Consider the following 24,912-nt stretch of genomic DNA (forward strand, 5'->3'; position numbering starts at 1 on the left):
AGCTGCTTTGAAATTGAGACAATAGCCACCTCTTGGCTGGCTAAAGCAATTTCAACAAGGGATCTCAAAGTCACAACATAGGGTGGAGTATGCAAATTTAAGCAGCCCCTGATCAAAGCCCTGAGGAAATTGCTGTAAGTGTGCTGGAGTCCAGTTGTCTACCAGATGAATGGCATTCTTCCAAATTTGCAGGGCCCGTCTGGCCAGGGCATACAAGAGCATGACTCTTCCAGATGACCTCTTACATGGGTCCTATGCTCATTTGGTAAGGATTGCGCTTTATCAGCAAGACGTTATAGAACCTAAATATATGAGAAACCCCATCTCTCTTGACAAGAGGAGAACGGAATAACGTGCCAGGTGAAGACCAACAGATGCAACTTCCATCAGATGTTAACCTGATAAAGGAGATTAAATCTCCAAAAGGCATGTCAGAAGTGGGATTCGAACCCACGCCTCCAAAGGAGACTGTGGCCTAAACACAGCACCTTAGACCTCTCGGCCATCCTGACAGTTTAGGCTTTTAAGAAATGAATAAAAGTTACTCAGAAACGTCTACCTCCATGCAAGCCTGAAATAATTTAAACCTTCAAACACAAGGTGCAACTTTATGCACAGGACAATAAACACAGAAGAACACATACGAAAGCACTTTATTTCACAGGTATACAGTTTTCATGCTTTTAGAACACCACATACCTCTCACCAGCTATTTAGGGTCCTGTATCCGACTCACAAAATTTCCTTGCCTGCGACCTCTCTCTCTACACAAACAACTACAGCACAGGAAGTAGGAAGGCAATAGGTGGGCCAGTTTATGCAAATTTATGCTGCCAATGTGCCTTGCAGATTCATGCAGGATTTCTAGATCCTTGCTGGATACAAGAGAGTAGACCTTGTTCCAGATAAACTATCCCTAGCAGGGAAAGTCTGAGCACAGGCACTCTTTTGCTCTTTAGCCCCTGGCCTGGGACTCACCCTCACTTGCTGAGGCGTGACATTCTGCATACCAACTTTGCACAGAAGGTATGTTTGTGGTTGTTTGGGGATGGGTAGGAGGTCAAGAGCAGGGAAAAGCAGGTCTTCTTCACTACTAGACTCCTCTTCTATGCCTCCCTGCCATTCACTCACTCTGTCTTTGTTTCATTCTCTCCTTCCACAACACTCCTTCTCACTCACTCGCTCTATCACTTGTATTTTTGCCCTTGCTCTGCATTCTATAGTGGAAACATCTCTTGAATGAAGCATCTGAAAATGACGTGACATAAAATTTAAAACCTCCTTATTGGAAACCTAAAACTTCACAAGACTTAATGTAACCCATTTCTTTCATAAAAAAGATTTTTAAAGTACCCCACAAAAGAAATATAAAACACCACGAGTGCTAGAAGAATATTACATTAACGTTAAAGATAGAATAGGGCAAATGCATTTGCAGTTGAAACTGAAGTTTGGTACTTATTCAGATATTATTTACATTGCCAATTTTTAGCTGAGATTCTAAAGGAACTGAGAGAGAAAATGGAATTCAAGTTTTGTCAGAAGTGGGATTCGAACCCACGCCTCCAGGAGAGACTGCGGCCTTAACGCAGCGCCTTAGACCACTCGGCCATCCTGACCCCATGCTGCTTTTTCATCTAAAGGGTGAGAAAGATATTAGGAACCAAAAAATGCACAGAGCTTAGGCCAATAGTGGCTAGAGCAAGAAAAAAACTCACTGCACTCTTCCAAGAAGACAATCCTATAAGCCACTGCGAGGGAAATGATCATATTTCTCAAGAAAAAAATTAGAGTAAACACAGGACTGTCAGAAGTGGGATTTGAACCCCCGCCTCCAGAGGAGACTGCAACCTGAAGGCAGCGCCTTAGACCACTCGGCCATCCTGACTTGCTTTCCCAGCATCTTCCAGAGGCCAGACAGCCATGCAGGTGAGGTACTGAAAAGGAATGCCCTCAATTTATTTATCCTATTATATGCACTTCCAACAGATCTTTGAACAATCTGTACAGAGCAGGACCTATGGAGAACTCTTTAGAACTTTGAGGCGAACAAAGAGAAAGTGCTATTCACCAGCCACTTGAACGGCTCAAAGCTGCTTTGAAATTGAGACAATAGCCACCTCTTGGCTGGCTAAAGCAATTTCAACAAGGGATCTCAAAGTCACAACATAGGGTGGAGTATGCAAATTTAAGCAGCCCCTGATCAAAGCCCTGAGGAAATTGCTGTAAGTGTGCTGGAGTCCAGTTGTCTACCAGATGCAAGGCATTCTTCCAAATTTGCTGGGCCCGTGTGGGCAGGGCATACAAGAGCATGACTCTTCCAGATGACCTCTTACATGGGTCCTATGCTCATTTGGTAAGGATTGCGCTTTGTCAGCAAGACGTTATAGAACCTAAATATATGAGAAACCCCATCTCTCTTGACAAGAGGAGAACGGAATAACGTGCCAGGTGAAGACCAACAGATGCAACTTCCATCAGATGTTAACCTGATAAAGGAGATTAAATCTCCAAAAGGCATGTCAGAAGTGGGATTCGAACCCACGCCTCCAAAGGAGACTGTGGCCTAAACACAGCGCCATAAACCTCTCGGCCATCCTGACAGTATAGGCTTTTAAGAAATGAATAAAAGTTACTCAGAAACGTCTACCTCCATGCAAGCCTGAAATAATTTAAACCTTCAAACACAAGGTGCAACTTTATGCACAGGACAATAAACACAGAAGAACACATACGAAAGCACTTTATTTCACAGGTATACAGTTTTCATGCTTTTAGAACACCACATACCTCTCACCAGCTATTTAGGGTCCTGTATCCGACTCACAACATTTCCTTGCCTGCGACCTCTCTCTCTACACAAACAACTACAGCACAGGAAGTAGGAATCAATAGGTGGGGCAGTTTATGCAAATGTATGCTGCCAATGTACCTTGCAGATCCTTGCTGGATACAAGAGAGTAGGCCTTGTTCCAGATAAACTATCCCTAGCAGGGAAAGTCTGAGCACAGGCACTCTTTTGCTCTTTAGCCCCTGGCCTGGGACTCACCCTCACTTGCTGAGGCGTGAAATTCTGCATTCCAACTTTGCACAGAAGGTATGTTTGTGGTTGTTTGGGGATGGGCGGGAGGTCAAGAGCAGGGAAAAGCAGGTCTCCTTCACTACTAGACTACTCTTCTATGCCTCCCTGCCGTTCACTCACTCTGTCTTTGTTTCATTCTCTCCTTCCACAACACTCCTTCTCACTCACTCGCTCTATCACTTGTATTTTTGCCCTTGCTCTGCATTCTATAGTGGAAACATCTCTTGAATGAAGCATCTGAAAATGACGTGACATAAAATTTAAAACCTCCTTATTAGAAACCTAAAACATCACAAGACTTAATGTAACCCATTTCTTTCATAAAAAAGATTTTTAAAGTACCCCACAAAAGAAATATAAAACACCACGAGTGCTAGAAGAATATTACATTAACGTTAAAGATAGAATAGGGCAAATGCATTTGCAGTTGAAACTGAAGTTTGGTACTTATTCAGATATTATTTACATTGCCAATTTTTAGCTGAGATTCTAAAGGAACTGAGAGAGAAAATGGAATTCCAGTTTTGTCAGAAGTGGGATTCGAACCCACGCCTCCAGGAGAGACTGCGGCCTTAACGCAGTGCCTTAGACCACTCAGCCATCCTGACCCCATGCTGCTTTTTCATCTAAAGGGTGAGAAAGATATTGGGAACCAAAAAATGCACAGAGCTTAGGCCAATAGTGGCTAGAGCAAGAAAAAAACTCACTGCACTCTTCCAAGAAGACAATCCTATAAGCCACTGCGAGGGAAATGATCATATTTCTCAAGAAAAAAATTAGAGTAAACACAGGACTGTCAGAAGTGGGATTTGAACCCCCGCCTCCAGTGGAGACTGCGACCTGAAGGCAGCGCCTTAGACCACTCGGCCATCCTGACTTGCTTTCCCAGCATATTCCAGAGGCCAGACAGCCATGCAGGTGAGGTACTGAAAAGGAATGCCCTCAATTTATTTATCCTATTATATGCACTTCCAACAGATCTTTGAACAATCTGTACAGAGCAGGACCTATGGAGAACTCTTTAGAACTTTGAGGCGAACAAAGAGAAAGTGCTATTCACCAGCCACTTGAACGGCTCAAAGCTGCTCTGAAATTGAGACAATAGCCACCTCTTGGCTGGCTAAAGCAATTTCAACAAGGGATCTCAAAGTCAAAACATAGGGTGGAGTATGCAAATTTAAGCAGCCCCTGATCAAAGCCCTGAGGAAATTGCTGTAAGTGTGCTGGAGTCCAGTTGTCTACCAGATGAATGGCATTCTTCCAAATTTGCTGGGCCCGTCTGGCCAGGGCATACAAGAGCATGACTCTTCCAGATGACCTCTTACATGGGTCCTATGCTCATTTGGTAAGGATTGCGCTTTGTCAGCAAGACGTTATAGAACCTAAATATATGAGAAACCCCATCTCTCTTGACAAGAGGAGAACGGAATAACGTGCCAAGTGAAGACCAACAGATGCAACTTCCATCAGATGTTAACCTGATAAAGGAGATTAAATCTCCAAAAGGCATGTCAGAAGTGGAATTCGAACCCACGCCTCCAAAGGAGACTGTGGCCTAAACACAGCGCCTTAGACCTCTCGGCCATCCTGACAGTATATGCTTTTAAGAAATGAATAAAAGTTACTCAGAAACGTCTACCTCAATGCATGCCTGAAAAAATTTAAACCTTCAAACACAAGGTGCAACTTTATGCACAGGACAATAAACACAGAAGAACACATACGAAAGCACTTTATTTCACAGGTATACAGTTTTCATGCTTTTAGAACACCACATACCTCTCACCAGCTATTTAGGGTCCTGTATCCGACTCACAACATTTCCTTGCCTGCGACCTCTCTCTCTACACAAACAACTACAGCACAGGAAGTAGGAAGGCAATAGGTGGGGCAGTTTATGCAAATTTATGCTGCCAATGTGCCTTGCAGATTCATGCAGGATTTCTAGATCCTTGCTGGATACAAGAGAGTAGGCCTTGTTCCAGATAAACTATCCCTAGCAGGGAAAGTCTGAGCACAGGCACTCTTTTGCTCTTTAGCCCCTGGCCTGGGACTCACCCTCACTTGCTGAGGCGTGAAATTCTGCATACCAACTTTGCACAGAAGGTATGTTTGTGGTTGTTTGGGGATGGGTGGGAGGTCAAGAGCAGGGAAAAGCAGGTCTCCTTCACTACTAGACTCCTCTTCTATGCCTGTCTGCCATTCACTCACTCTGTCTTTGTTTCATTCTCTCCTTCCACAACACTCCTTCTCACTCACTCGCTCTATCACTTGTATTTTTGCCCTTGCTCTGCATTCTATAGTGGAAACATCTCTTGAATGAAGCATCTGAAAATGACGTGACATAAAATTTAAAACCTCCTTATTGGAAACCTAAAACATCACAAGACTTAATGTAACCCATTTCTTTCATAAAAAAGATTTTTAAAGTACCCCACAAAACAAATATAAAACACCACGAGTGCTAGAAGAATATTACATTAACGTTAAAGATAGAATAGGGCAAATGCATTTGCAGTTGAAACTGAAGTTTGGTACTTATTCAGATATTATTTACATTGCCAATTTTTAGCTGAGATTCTAAAGGAACTGAGAGAGAAAATGGAATTCAAGTTTTGTCAGAAGTGGGATTCGAACCCACGCCTCCAGGAGAGACTGCGGCCTTAACGCAGTGCCTTAGACCACTCGTCCATCCTGACCCCATGCTGCTTTTTCATCTAAAGGGTGAGAAAGATATTAGGAACCAAAAAATGCTCAGAGCTTAGGCCAATAGTGGCTAGAGCAAGAAAAAAACTCACTGCACTCTTCCAAGAAGACAATCCTATAAGCCACTGCGAGGGAAATGATCATATTTCTCAAGAAAAAAATTAGAATAAACACAGGACTGTCAGAAGTGGGATTTGAACCCACGCCTCCAGAGGAGACTGCGACCTGAACGCAGCGCCTTAGACCACTCGGCCATCCTGACTTGCTTTCCCAGCATCTTCCAGAGGCCAGACAGCCATGCAGGTGAGGTACTGAAAAGGAATGCCCTCAATTTATTTATCCTATTATATGCACTTCCAACAGATCTTTGAACAATCTGTACAGAGCAGGACCTATGGAGAACTCTTTAGAACTTTGAGGCGAACAAAGAGAAAGTGCTATTCACCAGCCACTTGAACGGCTCAAAGCTGCTTTGAAATTGAGACAATAGCCACCTCTTGGCTGGCTAAAGCAATTTCAACAAGGGATCTCAAAGTCACAACATAGGGTGGAGTATCTAAATTTAAGCAGCCCCTGATCAAAGCCCTAAGGAAATTGCTGTAAGTGTGCTGGAGTCCAGTTGTCTACCAGATGCATGGCATTCTTCCAAATTTGCAGGGCCCGTCTGGCCAGGGCATACAAGAGCATGACTATTCCAGATGACCTCTTACATGGGTCCTATGCTCATTTGGTAAGGATTGCGCTTTGTCAGCAAGACGTTATAGAACCTAAATATATGAGAAACCCCATCTCTGTTGACAAGAGGAGAACGGAATAACGTGCGAAGTGAAGACCAACAGATGCAACTTCCATCAGATGTTAACCTGATAAAGGAGATTAAATCTCCAAAAGGCATGTCAGAAGTGGGATTCGAACCCACGCCTCCAAAGGAGACGGTGGCCTAAACACAGCGCCTTAGACCTCTCGGCCATCCTGACAGTATAGGGTTTTAAGAAATGAATAAAAGTTACTCAGAAACGTCTACCTCCATGCAAGCCTGAAATAATTTAAACCTTCAAACACAAGGTGCAACTTTATGCACAGGACAATAAACACAGAAGAACACATACGAAGGCACTTTATTTCACAGGTATACAGTTTTCATGCTTTTAGAACACCACATACCTCTCACCAGCTATTTAGGGTCCTGTATCCGACTCACAACATTTCCTTGCCTGCGACCTCTCTCTCTACACAAACAACTACAGCACAGGAAGTAGGAAGGCAATAGGTGGGGCAGTTTATGCAAATTTATGCTGCCAATGTGCCTTGCAGATTCATGCAGGATTTCTAGATCCTTGCTGGATACAAGAGAGTAGGCCTTGTTCCAGATAAACTATCCCTAGCAGGGAAAGTCTGAGCACAGGCACTCTTTTGCTCTTTAGCCCCTGGCCTGGGACTCACCCTCACTTGCTGAGGCGTGAAATTCTGCATACCAACTTTGCACAGAAGGTATGTTTGTGGTTGTTTGGGGATGGGTGGGAGGTCAAGAGCAGGGAAAAGCAGGTCTCCTTCACTACTAGACTCCTCTTCTATGCCTCCCTGCCATTCACTCACTCTGTCTTTGTTTCATTCTCTCCTTCCACAACACTCCTTCTCACTCACTCGCTCTATCACTTGTATTTTTGCCCTTGCTCTGCATTCTATAGTGGAAACATCTCTTGAATGAAGCATCTGAAAATGACGTGACATAAAATTTAAAACCTCCTTATTGGAAACCTAAAACATCACAAGACTTAATGTAACCCATTTCTTTCATAAAAAAGATTTTTAAAGTACCCCACAAAACAAATATAAAACACCACGAGTGCTAGAAGAATATAACATTAACGTTAAAGATAGAATAGGGCAAATGCATTTGCAGTTGAAACTGAAGTTTGGTACTTATTCAGATATTATTTACATTGCCAATTTTTAGCTGAGATTCTAAAGGAACTGAGAGAGAAAATGGAATTCAAGTTTTGTCAGAAGTGGGATTCTAACCCACGCCTCCAGGAGAGACTGCGGCCTTAACTCAGCGCCTTAGACCACTCGGCCATCCTGACCCCATGCTGCTTTTTCATCTAAAGGGTGAGAAAGATATGAGGAACCAAAAAATGCACATAGCTTAGGCCAATAGTGGCTAGAGCAAGAAAAAAACTCACTGCACTCTTCCAAGAAGACAATCCTATAAGGCACTGCGAGGGAAATGATCATATTTCTCAAGAAAAAAAGTAGAGTAAACACAGGACTATCAGAAGTGGGATTTGAACCCACGCCTCCAGAGGAGACTGCGACCTGAACGCAGCGCCTTAGACCACCCGGCCATCCTGACTTCCTTTCCCAACATCTTCCAGAGGCCAGACAGCCATGCAGGTGAGGTAGTGAAAAGGAATGCCCTCAATTTATTTATCCTATTATATGCACTTCCAACAGATCTTTGAACAATCTGTACAGAGCAGGACCTATGGAGAACTCTTTAGAACTTTGACGCGAACAAAGAGAAAGTGCTATTCACCAGCCACTTGAACGGCTCAAAGCTGCTTTGAAATTGAGACAATAGCCACCTCTTGGCTGGCTAAAGCAATTTCAACAAGGGATCTCAAAGTCACAACATAGGGTGGAGTATGCAAATTTAAGCAGCCCCTGATCAAAGCCCTGAGGAAATTGCTGTAAGTGTGCTGGAGTCCAGTTGTCTACCAGATGAATGGCATTCTTCCAAATTTGCAGGGCCCGTCTGGCCAGGGCATACAAGAGCATGACTCTTCCAGATGACCTCTTACATGGGTCCTATGCTCATTTGGTAAGGATTGCGCTTTATCAGCAAGACGTTATAGAACCTAAATATATGAGAAACCCCATCTCTCTTGACAAGAGGAGAACGGAATAACGTGCCAGGTGAAGACCAACAGATGCAACTTCCATCAGATGTTAACCTGATAAAGGAGATTAAATCTCCAAAAGGCATGTCAGAAGTGGGATTCGAACCCACGCCTCCAAAGGAGACTGTGGCCTAAACACAGCACCTTAGACCTCTCGGCCATCCTGACAGTTTAGGCTTTTAAGAAATGAATAAAAGTTACTCAGAAACGTCTACCTCCATGCAAGCCTGAAATAATTTAAACCTTCAAACACAAGGTGCAACTTTATGCACAGGACAATAAACACAGAAGAACACATACGAAAGCACTTTATTTCACAGGTATACAGTTTTCATGCTTTTAGAACACCACATACCTCTCACCAGCTATTTAGGGTCCTGTATCCGACTCACAAAATTTCCTTGCCTGCGACCTCTCTCTCTACACAAACAACTACAGCACAGGAAGTAGGAAGGCAATAGGTGGGCCAGTTTATGCAAATTTATGCTGCCAATGTGCCTTGCAGATTCATGCAGGATTTCTAGATCCTTGCTGGATACAAGAGAGTAGACCTTGTTCCAGATAAACTATCCCTAGCAGGGAAAGTCTGAGCACAGGCACTCTTTTGCTCTTTAGCCCCTGGCCTGGGACTCACCCTCACTTGCTGAGGCGTGACATTCTGCATACCAACTTTGCACAGAAGGTATGTTTGTGGTTGTTTGGGGATGGGTAGGAGGTCAAGAGCAGGGAAAAGCAGGTCTTCTTCACTACTAGACTCCTCTTCTATGCCTCCCTGCCATTCACTCACTCTGTCTTTGTTTCATTCTCTCCTTCCACAACACTCCTTCTCACTCACTCGCTCTATCACTTGTATTTTTGCCCTTGCTCTGCATTCTATAGTGGAAACATCTCTTGAATGAAGCATCTGAAAATGACGTGACATAAAATTTAAAACCTCCTTATTGGAAACCTAAAACTTCACAAGACTTAATGTAACCCATTTCTTTCATAAAAAAGATTTTTAAAGTACCCCACAAAAGAAATATAAAACACCACGAGTGCTAGAAGAATATTACATTAACGTTAAAGATAGAATAGGGCAAATGCATTTGCAGTTGAAACTGAAGTTTGGTACTTATTCAGATATTATTTACATTGCCAATTTTTAGCTGAGATTCTAAAGGAACTGAGAGAGAAAATGGAATTCAAGTTTTGTCAGAAGTGGGATTCGAACCCACGCCTCCAGGAGAGACTGCGGCCTTAACGCAGCGCCTTAGACCACTCGGCCATCCTGACCCCATGCTGCTTTTTCATCTAAAGGGTGAGAAAGATATTAGGAACCAAAAAATGCACAGAGCTTAGGCCAATAGTGGCTAGAGCAAGAAAAAAACTCACTGCACTCTTCCAAGAAGACAATCCTATAAGCCACTGCGAGGGAAATGATCATATTTCTCAAGAAAAAAATTAGAGTAAACACAGGACTGTCAGAAGTGGGATTTGAACCCCCGCCTCCAGAGGAGACTGCAACCTGAAGGCAGCGCCTTAGACCACTCGGCCATCCTGACTTGCTTTCCCAGCATCTTCCAGAGGCCAGACAGCCATGCAGGTGAGGTACTGAAAAGGAATGCCCTCAATTTATTTATCCTATTATATGCACTTCCAACAGATCTTTGAACAATCTGTACAGAGCAGGACCTATGGAGAACTCTTTAGAACTTTGAGGCGAACAAAGAGAAAGTGCTATTCACCAGCCACTTGAACGGCTCAAAGCTGCTTTGAAATTGAGACAATAGCCACCTCTTGGCTGGCTAAAGCAATTTCAACAAGGGATCTCAAAGTCACAACATAGGGTGGAGTATGCAAATTTAAGCAGCCCCTGATCAAAGCCCTGAGGAAATTGCTGTAAGTGTGCTGGAGTCCAGTTGTCTACCAGATGCAAGGCATTCTTCCAAATTTGCTGGGCCCGTGTGGGCAGGGCATACAAGAGCATGACTCTTCCAGATGACCTCTTACATGGGTCCTATGCTCATTTGGTAAGGATTGCGCTTTGTCAGCAAGACGTTATAGAACCTAAATATATGAGAAACCCCATCTCTCTTGACAAGAGGAGAACGGAATAACGTGCCAGGTGAAGACCAACAGATGCAACTTCCATCAGATGTTAACCTGATAAAGGAGATTAAATCTCCAAAAGGCATGTCAGAAGTGGGATTCGAACCCACGCCTCCAAAGGAGACTGTGGCCTAAACACAGCGCCATAAACCTCTCGGCCATCCTGACAGTATAGGCTTTTAAGAAATGAATAAAAGTTACTCAGAAACGTCTACCTCCATGCAAGCCTGAAATAATTTAAACCTTCAAACACAAGGTGCAACTTTATGCACAGGACAATAAACACAGAAGAACACATACGAAAGCACTTTATTTCACAGGTATACAGTTTTCATGCTTTTAGAACACCACATACCTCTCACCAGCTATTTAGGGTCCTGTATCCGACTCACAACATTTCCTTGCCTGCGACCTCTCTCTCTACACAAACAACTACAGCACAGGAAGTAGGAATCAATAGGTGGGGCAGTTTATGCAAATGTATGCTGCCAATGTACCTTGCAGATCCTTGCTGGATACAAGAGAGTAGGCCTTGTTCCAGATAAACTATCCCTAGCAGGGAAAGTCTGAGCACAGGCACTCTTTTGCTCTTTAGCCCCTGGCCTGGGACTCACCCTCACTTGCTGAGGCGTGAAATTCTGCATTCCAACTTTGCACAGAAGGTATGTTTGTGGTTGTTTGGGGATGGGCGGGAGGTCAAGAGCAGGGAAAAGCAGGTCTCCTTCACTACTAGACTACTCTTCTATGCCTCCCTGCCGTTCACTCACTCTGTCTTTGTTTCATTCTCTCCTTCCACAACACTCCTTCTCACTCACTCGCTCTATCACTTGTATTTTTGCCCTTGCTCTGCATTCTATAGTGGAAACATCTCTTGAATGAAGCATCTGAAAATGACGTGACATAAAATTTAAAACCTCCTTATTGGAAACCTAAAACATCACAAGACTTAATGTAACCCATTTCTTTCATAAAAAAGATTTTTAAAGTACCCCACAAAACAAATATAAAACACCACGAGTGCTAGAAGAATATTACATTAACGTTAAAGATAGAATAGGGCAAATGCATTTGAAACTGAAGTTTGGTACTTATTCAGATATTATTTACATTGCCAATTTTTAGCTGAGATTCTAAAGGAACTGAGAGAGAAAATGGAATTCAAGTTTTGTCAGAAGTGGGATTCGAACCCACGCCTCCAGGAGAGACTGCGGCCTTAACGCAGCGCCTTAGACCACTCGGCCATCCTGACCCCATGCTGCTTTTGCATCTAAAGGGTGAGAAAGATATTAGGAACCAAAAAATCCACAGAGCTGAGGGCAATAGTGGCTAGAGCAAGAAAAAAACTCACTGCACTCTTCCAAGAAGACAATCCTATAAGCCACTGCGAGGGAAATGATCATATTTCTCAAGAAAAAAATTAGAGTAAACACAGGACTGTCAGAAGTGGGATTTGAACCAACGCCTCCAGAGGAGACTGCGACCTGAACGCAGCGCCTTAGACCACTCGGCCATCCTGACTTGCTTTCCCAGTATCTTCCAGAGGCCAGACAGCCATGCAGGTGAGGTACTGAAAAGGAATGCCCTCAATTTATTTATCCTATTATATGCACTTCCAACAGATCTTTGAACAATCTGTACAGAGCAGGACCTATGGAGAACTCTTTAGAACTTTGAGGCGAACAAAGAGAAAGTGCTATTCACCAGCCACTTGAACGGCTCAAAGCTGCTTTGAAATTGAGACAATAGCCACCTCTTGGCTGGCTAAAGCAATTTCAACAAGGGATCTCAAAGTCACAACATAGGGTGGAGTATCTAAATTTAAGCAGCCCCTGATCAAAGCCCTAAGGAAATTGCTGTAAGTGTGCTGGAGTCCAGTTGTCTACCAGATGCATGGCATTCTTCCAAATTTGCAGGGCCCGTCTGGCCAGGGCATACAAGAGCATGACTATTCCAGATGACCTCTTACATGGGTCCTATGCTCATTTGGTAAGGATTGCGCTTTGTCAGCAAGACGTTATAGAACCTAAATATATGAGAAACCCCATCTCTCTTGACAAGAGGAGAACGGAATAACGTGCCAAGTGAAGACCAACAGATGCAACTTCCATCAGATGTTAACCTGATAAAGGAGATTAAATCTCCAAAAGGCATGTCAGAAGTGGGATTCGAACCCACGCCTCCAAAGGAGACTGTGGCCTAAACACAGCGCCTTAGAACTCTCGGCCATCCTGACAGTATAGGCTTTTAAGAAATGAATAAAAGTTACTCAGAAACGTCTACCTCCATGCAAGCCTGAAATAATTTAAACCTTCAAACACAAGGTGCAACTTTATGCACAGGACAATAAACACAGAAGAACACATACGAAGGCACTTTATTTCACAGGTATACAGTTTTCATGCTTTTAGAACACCACATACCTCTCACCAGCTATTTAGGGTCCTGTATCCGACTCACAACATTTCCTTGCCTGCGACCTCTCTCTCTACACAAACAACTACAGCACAGGAAGTAGGAAGGCAATAGGTGGGGCAGTTTATGCAAATTTATGCTGCCAATGTGCCTTGCAGATTCATGCAGGATTTCTAGATCCTTGCTGGATACAAGAGAGTAGGCCTTGTTCCAGATAAACTATCCCTAGCAGGGAAAGTCTGAGCACAGGCACTCTTTTGCTCTTTAGCCCCTGGCCTGGGACTCACCCTCACTTGCTGAGGCGTGAAATTCTGCATACCAACTTTGCACAGAAGGTATGTTTGTGGTTGTTTGGGGATGGGTGGGAGGTCAAGAGCAGGGAAAAGCAGGTCTCCTTCACTACTAGACTCCTCTTCTATGCCTGTCTGCCATTCACTCACTCTGTCTTTGTTTCATTCTCTCCTTCCACAACACTCCTTCTCACTCACTCGCTCTATCACTTGTATTTTTGCCCTTGCTCTGCATTCTATAGTGGAAACATCTCTTGAATGAAGCATCTGAAAATGACGTGACATAAAATTTAAAACCTCCTTATTGGAAACCTAAAACATCACAAGACTTAATGTAACCCATTTCTTTCATAAAAAAGATTTTTAAAGTACCCCACAAAACAAATATAAAACACCACGAGTGCTAGAAGAATATTACATTAACGTTAAAGATAGAATAGGGCAAATGCATTTGCAGTTGAAACTGAAGTTTGGTACTTATTCAGATATTATTTACATTGCCAATTTTTAGCTGAGATTCTAAAGGAACTGAGAGAGAAAATGGAATTCAAGTTTTGTCAGAAGTGGGATTCGAACCCACGCCTCCAGGAGAGACTGCGGCCTTAACGCAGTGCCTTAGACCACTCGGCCATCCTGACCCCATGCTGCTTTTTCATCTAAAGGGTGAGAAAGATATTAGGAACCAAAAAATGCTCAGAGCTTAGGCCAATAGTGGCTAGAGCAAGAAAAAAACTCACTGCACTCTTCCAAGAAGACAATCCTATAAGCCACTGCGAGGGAAATGATCATATTTCTCAAGAAAAAAATTAGAATAAACACAGGACTGTCAGAAGTGGGATTTGAACCCACGCCTCCAGAGGAGACTGCGACCTGAACGCAGCGCCTTAGACCACTCGGCCATCCTGACTTGCTTTCCCAGCATCTTCCAGAGGCCAGACAGCCATGCAGGTGAGGTACTGAAAAGGAATGCCCTCAATTTATTTATCCTATTATATGCACTTCCAACAGATCTTTGAACAATCTGTACAGAGCAGGACCTATGGAGAACTCTTTAGAACTTTGAGGCGAACAAAGAGAAAGTGCTATTCACCAGCCACTTGAACGGCTCAAAGCTGCTTTGAAATTGAGACAATAGCCACCTCTTGGCTGGCTAAAGCAATTTCAACAAGGGATCTCAAAGTCACAACATAGGGTGGAGTATCTAAATTTAAGCAGCCCCTGATCAAAGCCCTAAGGAAATTGCTGTAAGTGTGCTGGAGTCCAGTTGTCTACCAGATGCATGGCATTCTTCCAAATTTGCAGGGCCCGTCTGGCCAGGGCATACAAGAGCATGACTATTCCAGATGACCTCTTACATGGGTCCTATGCTCATTTGGTAAGGATTGCGCTTTGTCAGCAAGACGTTATAGAACCTAAATATATGAGAAACCCCATCTCTCTTGACAAGAGGAGAACGGAATAACGTGCGAAGTGAAGACCAACAGATGCAACTTCCATCAGATGTTAACCTGATAAAGGAGATTAAATCTCCAAAAGGCATGTCAGAAGTGGGATTCGAACCCACGCCTCCAAAGGAGACGGTGGCCTAAACACAGCGCCTTAGACCTCTCGGCCATCCTGACAGTATAGGGTTTTAAGAAATGAATAAAAGTTACTCAGAAACGTCTACCTCCATGCAAGCCTGAAATAATTTAAACCTTCAAACACAAGGTGCAACTTTATGCACAGGACAATAAACACAGAAGAACACATACGAAGGCACTTTATTTCACAGGTATACAGTTTTCATGCTTTTAGAACACCACATACCTCTCACCAGCTATTTAGGGTCCTGTATCCGACTCACAACATTTCCTTGCCTGCGACCTCTCTCTCTACACAAACAACTACAGCACAGGAAGTAGGAAGGCAATAGGTGGGGCAGTTTATGCAAATTTATGCTGCCAATGTGCCTTGCAGATTCATGCAGGATTTCTAGATCCTTGCTGGATACAAGAGAGTAGGCCTTGTTCCAGATAAACTATCCCTAGCAGGGAAAGTCTGAGCACAGGCACTCTTTTGCTCTTTAGCCCCTGGCCTGGGACTCACCCTCACTTGCTGAGGCGTGAAATTCTGCATACCAACTTTGCACAGAAGGTATGTTTGTGGTTGTTTGGGGATGGGTGGGAGGTCAAGAGCAGGGAAAAGCAGGTCTCCTTCACTACTAGACTCCTCTTCTATGCCTCCCTGCCATTCACTCACTCTGTCTTTGTTTCATTCTCTCCTTCCACAACACTCCTTCTCACTCACTCGCTCTATCACTTGTATTTTTGCCCTTGCTCTGCATTCTATAGTGGAAACATCTCTTGAATGAAGCATCTGAAAATGACGTGACATAAAATTTAAAACCTCCTTATTGGAAACCTAAAACATCACAAGACTTAATGTAACCCATTTCTTTCATAAAAAAGATTTTTAAAGTACCCCACAAAACAAATATAAAACACCACGAGTGCTAGAAGAATATAACATTAACGTTAAAGATAGAATAGGGCAAATGCATTTGCAGTTGAAACTGAAGTTTGGTACTTATTCAGATATTATTTACATTGCCAATTTTTAGCTGAGATTCTAAAGGAACTGAGAGAGAAAATGGAATTCAAGTTTTGTCAGAAGTGGGATTCTAACCCACGCCTCCAGGAGAGACTGCGGCCTTAACTCAGCGCCTTAGACCACTCGGCCATCCTGACCCCATGCTGCTTTTTCATCTAAAGGGTGAGAAAGATATGAGGAACCAAAAAATGCACATAGCTTAGGCCAATAGTGGCTAGAGCAAGAAAAAAACTCACTGCACTCTTCCAAGAAGACAATCCTATAAGGCACTGCGAGGGAAATGATCATATTTCTCAAGAAAAAAAGTAGAGTAAACACAGGACTATCAGAAGTGGGATTTGAACCCACGCCTCCAGAGGAGACTGCGACCTGAACGCAGCGCCTTAGACCACCCGGCCATCCTGACTTCCTTTCCCAACATCTTCCAGAGGCCAGACAGCCATGCAGGTGAGGTAGTGAAAAGGAATGCCCTCAATTTATTTATCCTATTATATGCACTTCCAACAGATCTTTGAACAATCTGTACAGAGCAGGACCTATGGAGAACTCTTTAGAACTTTGACGCGAACAAAGAGAAAGTGCTATTCACCAGCCACTTGAACGGCTCAAAGCTGCTTTGAAATTGAGACAATAGCCACCTCTTGGCTGGCTAAAGCAATTTCAACAAGGGATCTCAAAGTCACAACATAGGGTGGAGTATGCAAATTTAAGCAGCCCCTGATCAAAGCCCTGAGGAAATTGCTGTAAGTGTGCTGGAGTCCAGTTGTCTACCAGATGAATGGCATTCTTCCAAATTTGCAGGGCCCGTCTGGCCAGGGCATACAAGAGCATGACTCTTCCAGATGACCTCTTACATGGGTCCTATGCTCATTTGGTAAGGATTGCGCTTTATCAGCAAGACGTTATAGAACCTAAATATATGAGAAACCCCATCTCTCTTGACAAGAGGAGAACGGAATAACGTGCCAGGTGAAGACCAACAGATGCAACTTCCATCAGATGTTAACCTGATAAAGGAGATTAAATCTCCAAAAGGCATGTCAGAAGTGGGATTCGAACCCACGCCTCCAAAGGAGACTGTGGCCTAAACACAGCACCTTAGACCTCTCGGCCATCCTGACAGTTTAGGCTTTTAAGAAATGAATAAAAGTTACTCAGAAACGTCTACCTCCATGCAAGCCTGAAATAATTTAAACCTTCAAACACAAGGTGCAACTTTATGCACAGGACAATAAACACAGAAGAACACATACGAAAGCACTTTATTTCACAGGTATACAGTTTTCATGCTTTTAGAACACCACATACCTCTCACCAGCTATTTAGGGTCCTGTATCCGACTCACAAAATTTCCTTGCCTGCGACCTCTCTCTCTACACAAACAACTACAGCACAGGAAGTAGGAAGGCAATAGGTGGGCCAGTTTATGCAAATTTATGCTGCCAATGTGCCTTGCAGATTCATGCAGGATTTCTAGATCCTTGCTGGATACAAGAGAGTAGACCTTGTTCCAGATAAACTATCCCTAGCAGGGAAAGTCTGAGCACAGGCACTCTTTTGCTCTTTAGCCCCTGGCCTGGGACTCACCCTCACTTGCTGAGGCGTGACATTCTGCATACCAACTTTGCACAGAAGGTATGTTTGTGGTTGTTTGGGGATGGGTAGGAGGTCAAGAGCAGGGAAAAGCAGGTCTTCTTCACTACTAGACTCCTCTTCTATGCCTCCCTGCCATTCACTCACTCTGTCTTTGTTTCATTCTCTCCTTCCACAACACTCCTTCTCACTCACTCGCTCTATCACTTGTATTTTTGCCCTTGCTCTGCATTCTATAGTGGAAACATCTCTTGAATGAAGCATCTGAAAATGACGTGACATAAAATTTAAAACCTCCTTATTGGAAACCTAAAACTTCACAAGACTTAATGTAACCCATTTCTTTCATAAAAAAGATTTTTAAAGTACCCCACAAAAGAAATATAAAACACCACGAGTGCTAGAAGAATATTACATTAACGTTAAAGATAGAATAGGGCAAATGCATTTGCAGTTGAAACTGAAGTTTGGTACTTATTCAGATATTATTTACATTGCCAATTTTTAGCTGAGATTCTAAAGGAACTGAGAGAGAAAATGGAATTCAAGTTTTGTCAGAAGTGGGATTCGAACCCACGCCTCCAGGAGAGACTGCGGCCTTAACGCAGCGCCTTAGACCACTCGGCCATCCTGACCCCATGCTGCTTTTTCATCTAAAGGGTGAGAAAGATATTAGGAACCAAAAAATGCACAGAGCTTAGGCCAATAGTGGCTAGAGCAAGAAAAAAACTCACTGCACTCTTCCAAGAAGACAATCCTATAAGCCACTGCGAGGGAAATGATCATATTTCTCAAGAAAAAAATTAGAGTAAACACAGGACTGTCAGAAGTGGGATTTGAACCCCCGCCTCCAGAGGAGACTGCAACCTGAAGGCAGCGCCTTAGACCACTCGGCCATCCTGACTTGCTTTCCCAGCATCTTCCAGAGGCCAGACAGCCATGCAGGTGAGGTACTGAAAAGGAATGCCCTCAATTTATTTATCCTATTATATGCACTTCCAACAGATCTTTGAACAATCTGTACAGAGCAGGACCTATGGAGAACTCTTTAGAACTTTGAGGCGAACAAAGAGAAAGTGCTATTCACCAGCCACTTGAACGGCTCAAAGCTGCTTTGAAATTGAGACAATAGCCACCTCTTGGCTGGCTAAAGCAATTTCAACAAGGGATCTCAAAGTCACAACATAGGGTGGAGTATGCAAATTTAAGCAGCCCCTGATCAAAGCCCTGAGGAAATTGCTGTAAGTGTGCTGGAGTCCAGTTGTCTACCAGATGCAAGGCATTCTTCCAAATTTGCTGGGCCCGTGTGGGCAGGGCATACAAGAGCATGACTCTTCCAGATGACCTCTTACATGGGTCCTATGCTCATTTGGTAAGGATTGCGCTTTGTCAGCAAGACGTTATAGAACCTAAATATATGAGAAACCCCATCTCTCTTGACAAGAGGAGAACGGAATAACGTGCCAGGTGAAGACCAACAGATGCAACTTCCATCAGATGTTAACCTGATAAAGGAGATTAAATCTCCAAAAGGCATGTCAGAAGTGGGATTCGAACCCACGCCTCCAAAGGAGACTGTGGCCTAAACACAGCGCCATAAACCTCTCGGCCATCCTGACAGTATAGGCTTTTAAGAAATGAATAAAAGTTACTCAGAAACGTCTACCTCCATGCAAGCCTGAAATAATTTAAACCTTCAAACACAAGGTGCAACTTTATGCACAGGACAATAAACACAGAAGAACACATACGAAAGCACTTTATTTCACAGGTATACAGTTTTCATGCTTTTAGAACACCACATACCTCTCACCAGCTATTTAGGGTCCTGTATCCGACTCACAACATTTCCTTGCCTGCGACCTCTCTCTCTACACAAACAACTACAGCACAGGAAGTAGGAATCAATAGGTGGGGCAGTTTATGCAAATGTATGCTGCCAATGTACCTTGCAGATCCTTGCTGGATACAAGAGAGTAGGCCTTGTTCCAGATAAACTATCCCTAGCAGGGAAAGTCTGAGCACAGGCACTCTTTTGCTCTTTAGCCCCTGGCCTGGGACTCACCCTCACTTGCTGAGGCGTGAAATTCTGCATTCCAACTTTGCACAGAAGGTATGTTTGTGGTTGTTTGGGGATGGGCGGGAGGTCAAGAGCAGGGAAAAGCAGGTCTCCTTCACTACTAGACTACTCTTCTATGCCTCCCTGCCGTTCACTCACTCTGTCTTTGTTTCATTCTCTCCTTCCACAACACTCCTTCTCACTCACTCGCTCTATCACTTGTATTTTTGCCCTTGCTCTGCATTCTATAGTGGAAACATCTCTTGAATGAAGCATCTGAAAATGACGTGACATAAAATTTAAAACCTCCTTATTAGAAACCTAAAACATCACAAGACTTAATGTAACCCATTTCTTTCATAAAAAAGATTTTTAAAGTACCCCACAAAAGAAATATAAAACACCACGAGTGCTAGAAGAATATTACATTAACGTTAAAGATAGAATAGGGCAAATGCATTTGCAGTTGAAACTGAAGTTTGGTACTTATTCAGATATTATTTACATTGCCAATTTTTAGCTGAGATTCTAAAGGAACTGAGAGAGAAAATGGAATTCCAGTTTTGTCAGAAGTGGGATTCGAACCCACGCCTCCAGGAGAGACTGCGGCCTTAACGCAGTGCCTTAGACCACTCAGCCATCCTGACCCCATGCTGCTTTTTCATCTAAAGGGTGAGAAAGATATTGGGAACCAAAAAATGCACAGAGCTTAGGCCAATAGTGGCTAGAGCAAGAAAAAAACTCACTGCACTCTTCCAAGAAGACAATCCTATAAGCCACTGCGAGGGAAATGATCATATTTCTCAAGAAAAAAATTAGAGTAAACACAGGACTGTCAGAAGTGGGATTTGAACCCCCGCCTCCAGTGGAGACTGCGACCTGAAGGCAGCGCCTTAGACCACTCGGCCATCCTGACTTGCTTTCCCAGCATATTCCAGAGGCCAGACAGCCATGCAGGTGAGGTACTGAAAAGGAATGCCCTCAATTTATTTATCCTATTATATGCACTTCCAACAGATCTTTGAACAATCTGTACAGAGCAGGACCTATGGAGAACTCTTTAGAACTTTGAGGCGAACAAAGAGAAAGTGCTATTCACCAGCCACTTGAACGGCTCAAAGCTGCTCTGAAATTGAGACAATAGCCACCTCTTGGCTGGCTAAAGCAATTTCAACAAGGGATCTCAAAGTCAAAACATAGGGTGGAGTATGCAAATTTAAGCAGCCCCTGATCAAAGCCCTGAGGAAATTGCTGTAAGTGTGCTGGAGTCCAGTTGTCTACCAGATGAATGGCATTCTTCCAAATTTGCTGGGCCCGTCTGGCCAGGGCATACAAGAGCATGACTCTTCCAGATGACCTCTTACATGGGTCCTATGCTCATTTGGTAAGGATTGCGCTTTGTCAGCAAGACGTTATAGAACCTAAATATATGAGAAACCCCATCTCTCTTGACAAGAGGAGAACGGAATAACGTGCCAAGTGAAGACCAACAGATGCAACTTCCATCAGATGTTAACCTGATAAAGGAGATTAAATCTCCAAAAGGCATGTCAGAAGTGGAATTCGAACCCACGCCTCCAAAGGAGACTGTGGCCTAAACACAGCGCCTTAGACCTCTCGGCCATCCTGACAGTATATGCTTTTAAGAAATGAATAAAAGTTACTCAGAAACGTCTACCTCAATGCATGCCTGAAAAAATTTAAACCTTCAAACACAAGGTGCAACTTTATGCACAGGACAATAAACACAGAAGAACACATACGAAAGCACTTTATTTCACAGGTATACAGTTTTCATGCTTTTAGAACACCACATACCTCTCACCAGCTATTTAGGGTCCTGTATCCGACTAACAACATTTCCTTGCCTGCGACCTCTCTCTCTACACAAACAACTACAGCACAGGAAGTAGGAAGGCAATAGGTGGGGCAGTTTATGCAAATTTATGCTGCCAATGTGCCTTGCAGATTCATGCAGGATTTCTAGATCCTTGCTGGATACAAGAGAGTAGGCCTTGTTCCAGATAAACTATCCCTAGCAGGGAAAGTCTGAGCACAGGCACTCTTTTGCTCTTTAGCCCCTGGCCTGGGACTCACCCTCACTTGCTGAGGCGTGAAATTCTGCATACCAACTTTGCACAGAAGGTATGTTTGTTGTTGTTTGGGGATGGGTGGGAGGTCAAGAGCAGGGAAAAGCAGGTCTCCTTCACTACTAGACTACTCTTCTATGCCTCCCTGCCGTTCACTCACTCTGTCTTTGTTTCATTCTCTCCTTCCACAACACTCCTTCTCTCTCACTCACTCGCTCTATCACTTGTATTTTTGCCCTTGCTCTGCATTCTATAGTGGAAACATCTCTTGAATGAAGCATCTGAAAATGACGTGACATAAAATTTAAAACCTCCTTATTGGAAACCTAAAACATCACAAGACTTAATGTAACCCATTTCTTTCATAAAAAAGATTTTTAAAGTACCCCACAAAAGAAATATAAAACACCACGAGTGCTAGAAGAATATTACATTAACGTTAAAGATAGAATAGGGCAAATGCATTTGCAGTTGAAACTGAAGTTTGGTACTTATTCAGATATTATTTTCATTGCAAATTTTTAGCTGAGATTCTAAAGGAACTGAGAGAGAAAATGGAATTCAAGTTTTGTCAGAAGTGGGATTCGAACCCACGCCTCCAGGAGAGACTGCGGCCTTAACGCAGCGCCTTAGACCACTCGGCCATCCTGACCCCATGCTGCTTTTTCATCTAAAGGGTGAGAAAGATATTAGGAACCAAAAAATGCACAGAGCTGAGGGCAATAGTGGCTAGAGCAAGAAAAAAACTCACTGCACTCTTCCAAGAAGACAATCCTATAAGCCACTGCGAGGGAAATGATCATATTTCTCAAGAAAATAATTAGAGTAAACACAGGACTGTCAGAAGTGGGATTTGAACCCACGCCTCCAGAGGAGACTGCGACCTGAACGCAGCACCTTAGACCACTCGGCCATCCTGACTTGCTTTCCCAGCATCTTCCAGAGGCCAGACAGCCATGCAGGTGAGGTACTGAAAAGGAATGCCCTCAATTTATTTATCCTATTATATGCACTTCCAACAGATCTTTGAACAATCTGTACAGAGCAGGACCTATGGAGAACTCTTTAGAACTTTGAGGCGAACAAAGAGAAAGTGCTATTCACCAGCCACTTGAACGGCTCAAAACTGCTTTGAAATTGAGACAATAGCCACCTCTTGGCTGGCTAAAGCAATTTCAACAAGGGATCTCAAAGTCACAACATAGGGTGGAGTATGCAAATTTAAGCAGCCCCTGATCAAAGCCCTGAGGAAATTGCTGTAAGTGTGCTGGAGTCCAGTTGTCTACCAGATGAATGGCATTCTTCCAAATTTGCAGGGCCCGTCTGGCCAGGGCATACAAGAGCATGACTCTTCCAGATGACCTCTTACATGGGTCCTATGCTCATTTGGTAAGGATTGCGCTTTGTCAGCAAGACATTATAGAACCTAAATATATGAGAAACCCCATCTCTCTTGACAAGAGGAGAACGGAATAACGTGCCAAGTGAAGACCAACAGATGCAACTTCCATCAGATGTTAACCTGACAAAGGAGATTAAATCTCCAAAAGGAATGTCAGAAGTGGGATTCAAACCCACGCCTCCAAAGGAGACTGTGGCCTAAACACAGCACCTTAGACCTCTCGGCCATCCTGACAGTATAGGCTTTTAAGAAATGAATAAAAGTTACTCAGAAACGTCTACCTCCATGCAAGCCTGAAATAATTTAAACCTTCAAACACAAGGTGCAACTTTATGCACAGGACAATAAACACAGAAGAACACATACGAAAGCACTTTATTTCACAGGTATACAGTTTTCATGCTTTTAGAACACCACATACCTCTCATCAGCTATTTAGGGTCCTGTATCCGACTCACAACATTTCCTTGCCTGCGACCTCTCTCTCTACACAAACAACTACAGCACAGGAAGTAGGAAGGCAATAGGTGGGGCAGTTTATGCAAATTTATGCTGCCAATGTGCCTTGCAGATTCATGCAGGATTTCTAGATCCTTGCTGGATACAAGAGAGTAGGCCTTGTTCCAGATAAACTATCCCTAGCAGGGAAAGTCTGAGCACAGGCACTCTTTTGCTCTTTAGCCCCTGGCCTGGGACTCACCCTCACTTGCTGAGGCGTGAAATTCTGCATACCAACTTTGCACAGAAGGTATGTTTGTGGTTGTTTGGGGATGGGTGGGAGGTCAAGAGCAGGGAAAAGCAGGTCTCCTTCACTACTAGACTCCTCTTCTATGCCTCCCTGCCATTCACTCACTCTGTCTTTGTTTCATTCTCTCCTTCCACAACACTCCTTCTCACTCACTCGCTCTATCACTTGTATTTTTGCCCTTGCTCTGCATTCTATAGTGGAAACATCTCTTGAATGAAGCATCTGAAAATGACGTGACATAAAATTTAAAACCTCCTTATTGGAAACCTAAAACATCACAAGACTTAATGTAACCCATTTCTTTCATAAAAAAGATTTTTAAAGTACCCCACAAAACAAATATAAAACACCACGAGTGCTAGAAGAATATTACATTAACGTTAAAGATAGAATAGGGCAAATGCATTTGCAGTTGAAACTGAAGTGTGGTACTTATTCAGATATTATTTACATTGCCAATTTTTAGCTGAGATTCTAAAGGAACTGAGAGAGAAAATGGAATTCAAGTTTTGTCAGAAGTGGGATTTGAACCCATGCCTCCAGGAGAGACTGCGGCCTTAACGCAGCGCCTTAGACCACTCGGCCATCCTGACCCCATGCTGCTTTTGCATCTAAAGGGTGAGAAAGATATTAGGAACCAAAAAATGCACAGAGCTTAGGGCAATAGTGGCTAGAGCAAGAAAAAAACTCACTGCACTCTTCCAAGAAGACAATCCTATAAGCCACTGCGAGGGAAATGATCATATTTCTCAAGAAAAAAATTAGAGTAAACACAGGACTGTCAGAAGTGGGATTTGAACCCCCGCCTCCAGAGGAGACTGCAACCTGAAGGCAGCGCCTTAGACCACTCGGCCATCCTGACTTGCTTTCCCAGCATCTTCCAGAGGCCAGACAGCCATGCAGGTGAGGTACTGAAAAGGAATGCCCTCAATTTATTTATCCTATTA

At 43.4% G+C, this 24,912-nt stretch overlaps 20 non-coding genes across 20 annotated transcripts; all 20 read right to left on the reverse strand.

Annotated features, from left to right (window-relative positions):
• Positions 1-429: 429 nt before the first annotated feature.
• TRNAL-UAG (transfer RNA leucine (anticodon UAG)) lies at positions 430-512 on the reverse strand. The gene has a single exon. It is a non-coding gene; the product is annotated as a tRNA-Leu (tRNA).
• Positions 513-1,536: 1,024 nt separating this feature from the next.
• TRNAL-AAG (transfer RNA leucine (anticodon AAG)) lies at positions 1,537-1,619 on the reverse strand. The gene has a single exon. It is a non-coding gene; the product is annotated as a tRNA-Leu (tRNA).
• Positions 1,620-2,520: 901 nt separating this feature from the next.
• On the reverse strand, positions 2,521-2,603 carry TRNAL-UAG (transfer RNA leucine (anticodon UAG)). Its single transcript has one exon. It is a non-coding gene; the product is annotated as a tRNA-Leu (tRNA).
• Positions 2,604-3,607: 1,004 nt separating this feature from the next.
• TRNAL-AAG (transfer RNA leucine (anticodon AAG)) lies at positions 3,608-3,690 on the reverse strand. The gene has a single exon. It is a non-coding gene; the product is annotated as a tRNA-Leu (tRNA).
• Positions 3,691-5,967: 2,277 nt separating this feature from the next.
• Positions 5,968-6,050, reverse strand: TRNAL-CAG (transfer RNA leucine (anticodon CAG)). The gene has a single exon. It is a non-coding gene; the product is annotated as a tRNA-Leu (tRNA).
• A 632-nt stretch (positions 6,051-6,682) lies between these two features.
• On the reverse strand, positions 6,683-6,765 carry TRNAL-UAG (transfer RNA leucine (anticodon UAG)). The gene has a single exon. It is a non-coding gene; the product is annotated as a tRNA-Leu (tRNA).
• A 2,008-nt stretch (positions 6,766-8,773) lies between these two features.
• Positions 8,774-8,856, reverse strand: TRNAL-UAG (transfer RNA leucine (anticodon UAG)). Its single transcript has one exon. It is a non-coding gene; the product is annotated as a tRNA-Leu (tRNA).
• Positions 8,857-9,880: 1,024 nt separating this feature from the next.
• Positions 9,881-9,963, reverse strand: TRNAL-AAG (transfer RNA leucine (anticodon AAG)). Its single transcript has one exon. It is a non-coding gene; the product is annotated as a tRNA-Leu (tRNA).
• Positions 9,964-10,864: 901 nt separating this feature from the next.
• Positions 10,865-10,947, reverse strand: TRNAL-UAG (transfer RNA leucine (anticodon UAG)). Its single transcript has one exon. It is a non-coding gene; the product is annotated as a tRNA-Leu (tRNA).
• A 998-nt stretch (positions 10,948-11,945) lies between these two features.
• On the reverse strand, positions 11,946-12,028 carry TRNAL-AAG (transfer RNA leucine (anticodon AAG)). The gene has a single exon. It is a non-coding gene; the product is annotated as a tRNA-Leu (tRNA).
• A 2,008-nt stretch (positions 12,029-14,036) lies between these two features.
• Positions 14,037-14,119, reverse strand: TRNAL-AAG (transfer RNA leucine (anticodon AAG)). Its single transcript has one exon. It is a non-coding gene; the product is annotated as a tRNA-Leu (tRNA).
• Positions 14,120-14,305: 186 nt separating this feature from the next.
• Positions 14,306-14,388, reverse strand: TRNAL-CAG (transfer RNA leucine (anticodon CAG)). The gene has a single exon. It is a non-coding gene; the product is annotated as a tRNA-Leu (tRNA).
• Positions 14,389-15,020: 632 nt separating this feature from the next.
• TRNAL-UAG (transfer RNA leucine (anticodon UAG)) lies at positions 15,021-15,103 on the reverse strand. Its single transcript has one exon. It is a non-coding gene; the product is annotated as a tRNA-Leu (tRNA).
• A 2,008-nt stretch (positions 15,104-17,111) lies between these two features.
• TRNAL-UAG (transfer RNA leucine (anticodon UAG)) lies at positions 17,112-17,194 on the reverse strand. The gene has a single exon. It is a non-coding gene; the product is annotated as a tRNA-Leu (tRNA).
• A 1,024-nt stretch (positions 17,195-18,218) lies between these two features.
• TRNAL-AAG (transfer RNA leucine (anticodon AAG)) lies at positions 18,219-18,301 on the reverse strand. Its single transcript has one exon. It is a non-coding gene; the product is annotated as a tRNA-Leu (tRNA).
• A 901-nt stretch (positions 18,302-19,202) lies between these two features.
• On the reverse strand, positions 19,203-19,285 carry TRNAL-UAG (transfer RNA leucine (anticodon UAG)). Its single transcript has one exon. It is a non-coding gene; the product is annotated as a tRNA-Leu (tRNA).
• A 1,004-nt stretch (positions 19,286-20,289) lies between these two features.
• TRNAL-AAG (transfer RNA leucine (anticodon AAG)) lies at positions 20,290-20,372 on the reverse strand. Its single transcript has one exon. It is a non-coding gene; the product is annotated as a tRNA-Leu (tRNA).
• A 2,012-nt stretch (positions 20,373-22,384) lies between these two features.
• Positions 22,385-22,467, reverse strand: TRNAL-AAG (transfer RNA leucine (anticodon AAG)). The gene has a single exon. It is a non-coding gene; the product is annotated as a tRNA-Leu (tRNA).
• A 186-nt stretch (positions 22,468-22,653) lies between these two features.
• TRNAL-CAG (transfer RNA leucine (anticodon CAG)) lies at positions 22,654-22,736 on the reverse strand. Its single transcript has one exon. It is a non-coding gene; the product is annotated as a tRNA-Leu (tRNA).
• A 1,739-nt stretch (positions 22,737-24,475) lies between these two features.
• On the reverse strand, positions 24,476-24,558 carry TRNAL-AAG (transfer RNA leucine (anticodon AAG)). Its single transcript has one exon. It is a non-coding gene; the product is annotated as a tRNA-Leu (tRNA).
• Between the last annotated feature and the right edge of the window lie 354 nt (positions 24,559-24,912).

Source organism: Triturus cristatus, chromosome 6, assembly GCF_964204655.1.
Source record: "Triturus cristatus chromosome 6, aTriCri1.1, whole genome shotgun sequence".
Lineage (NCBI taxonomy): Eukaryota > Metazoa > Chordata > Amphibia > Caudata > Salamandridae > Triturus > Triturus cristatus.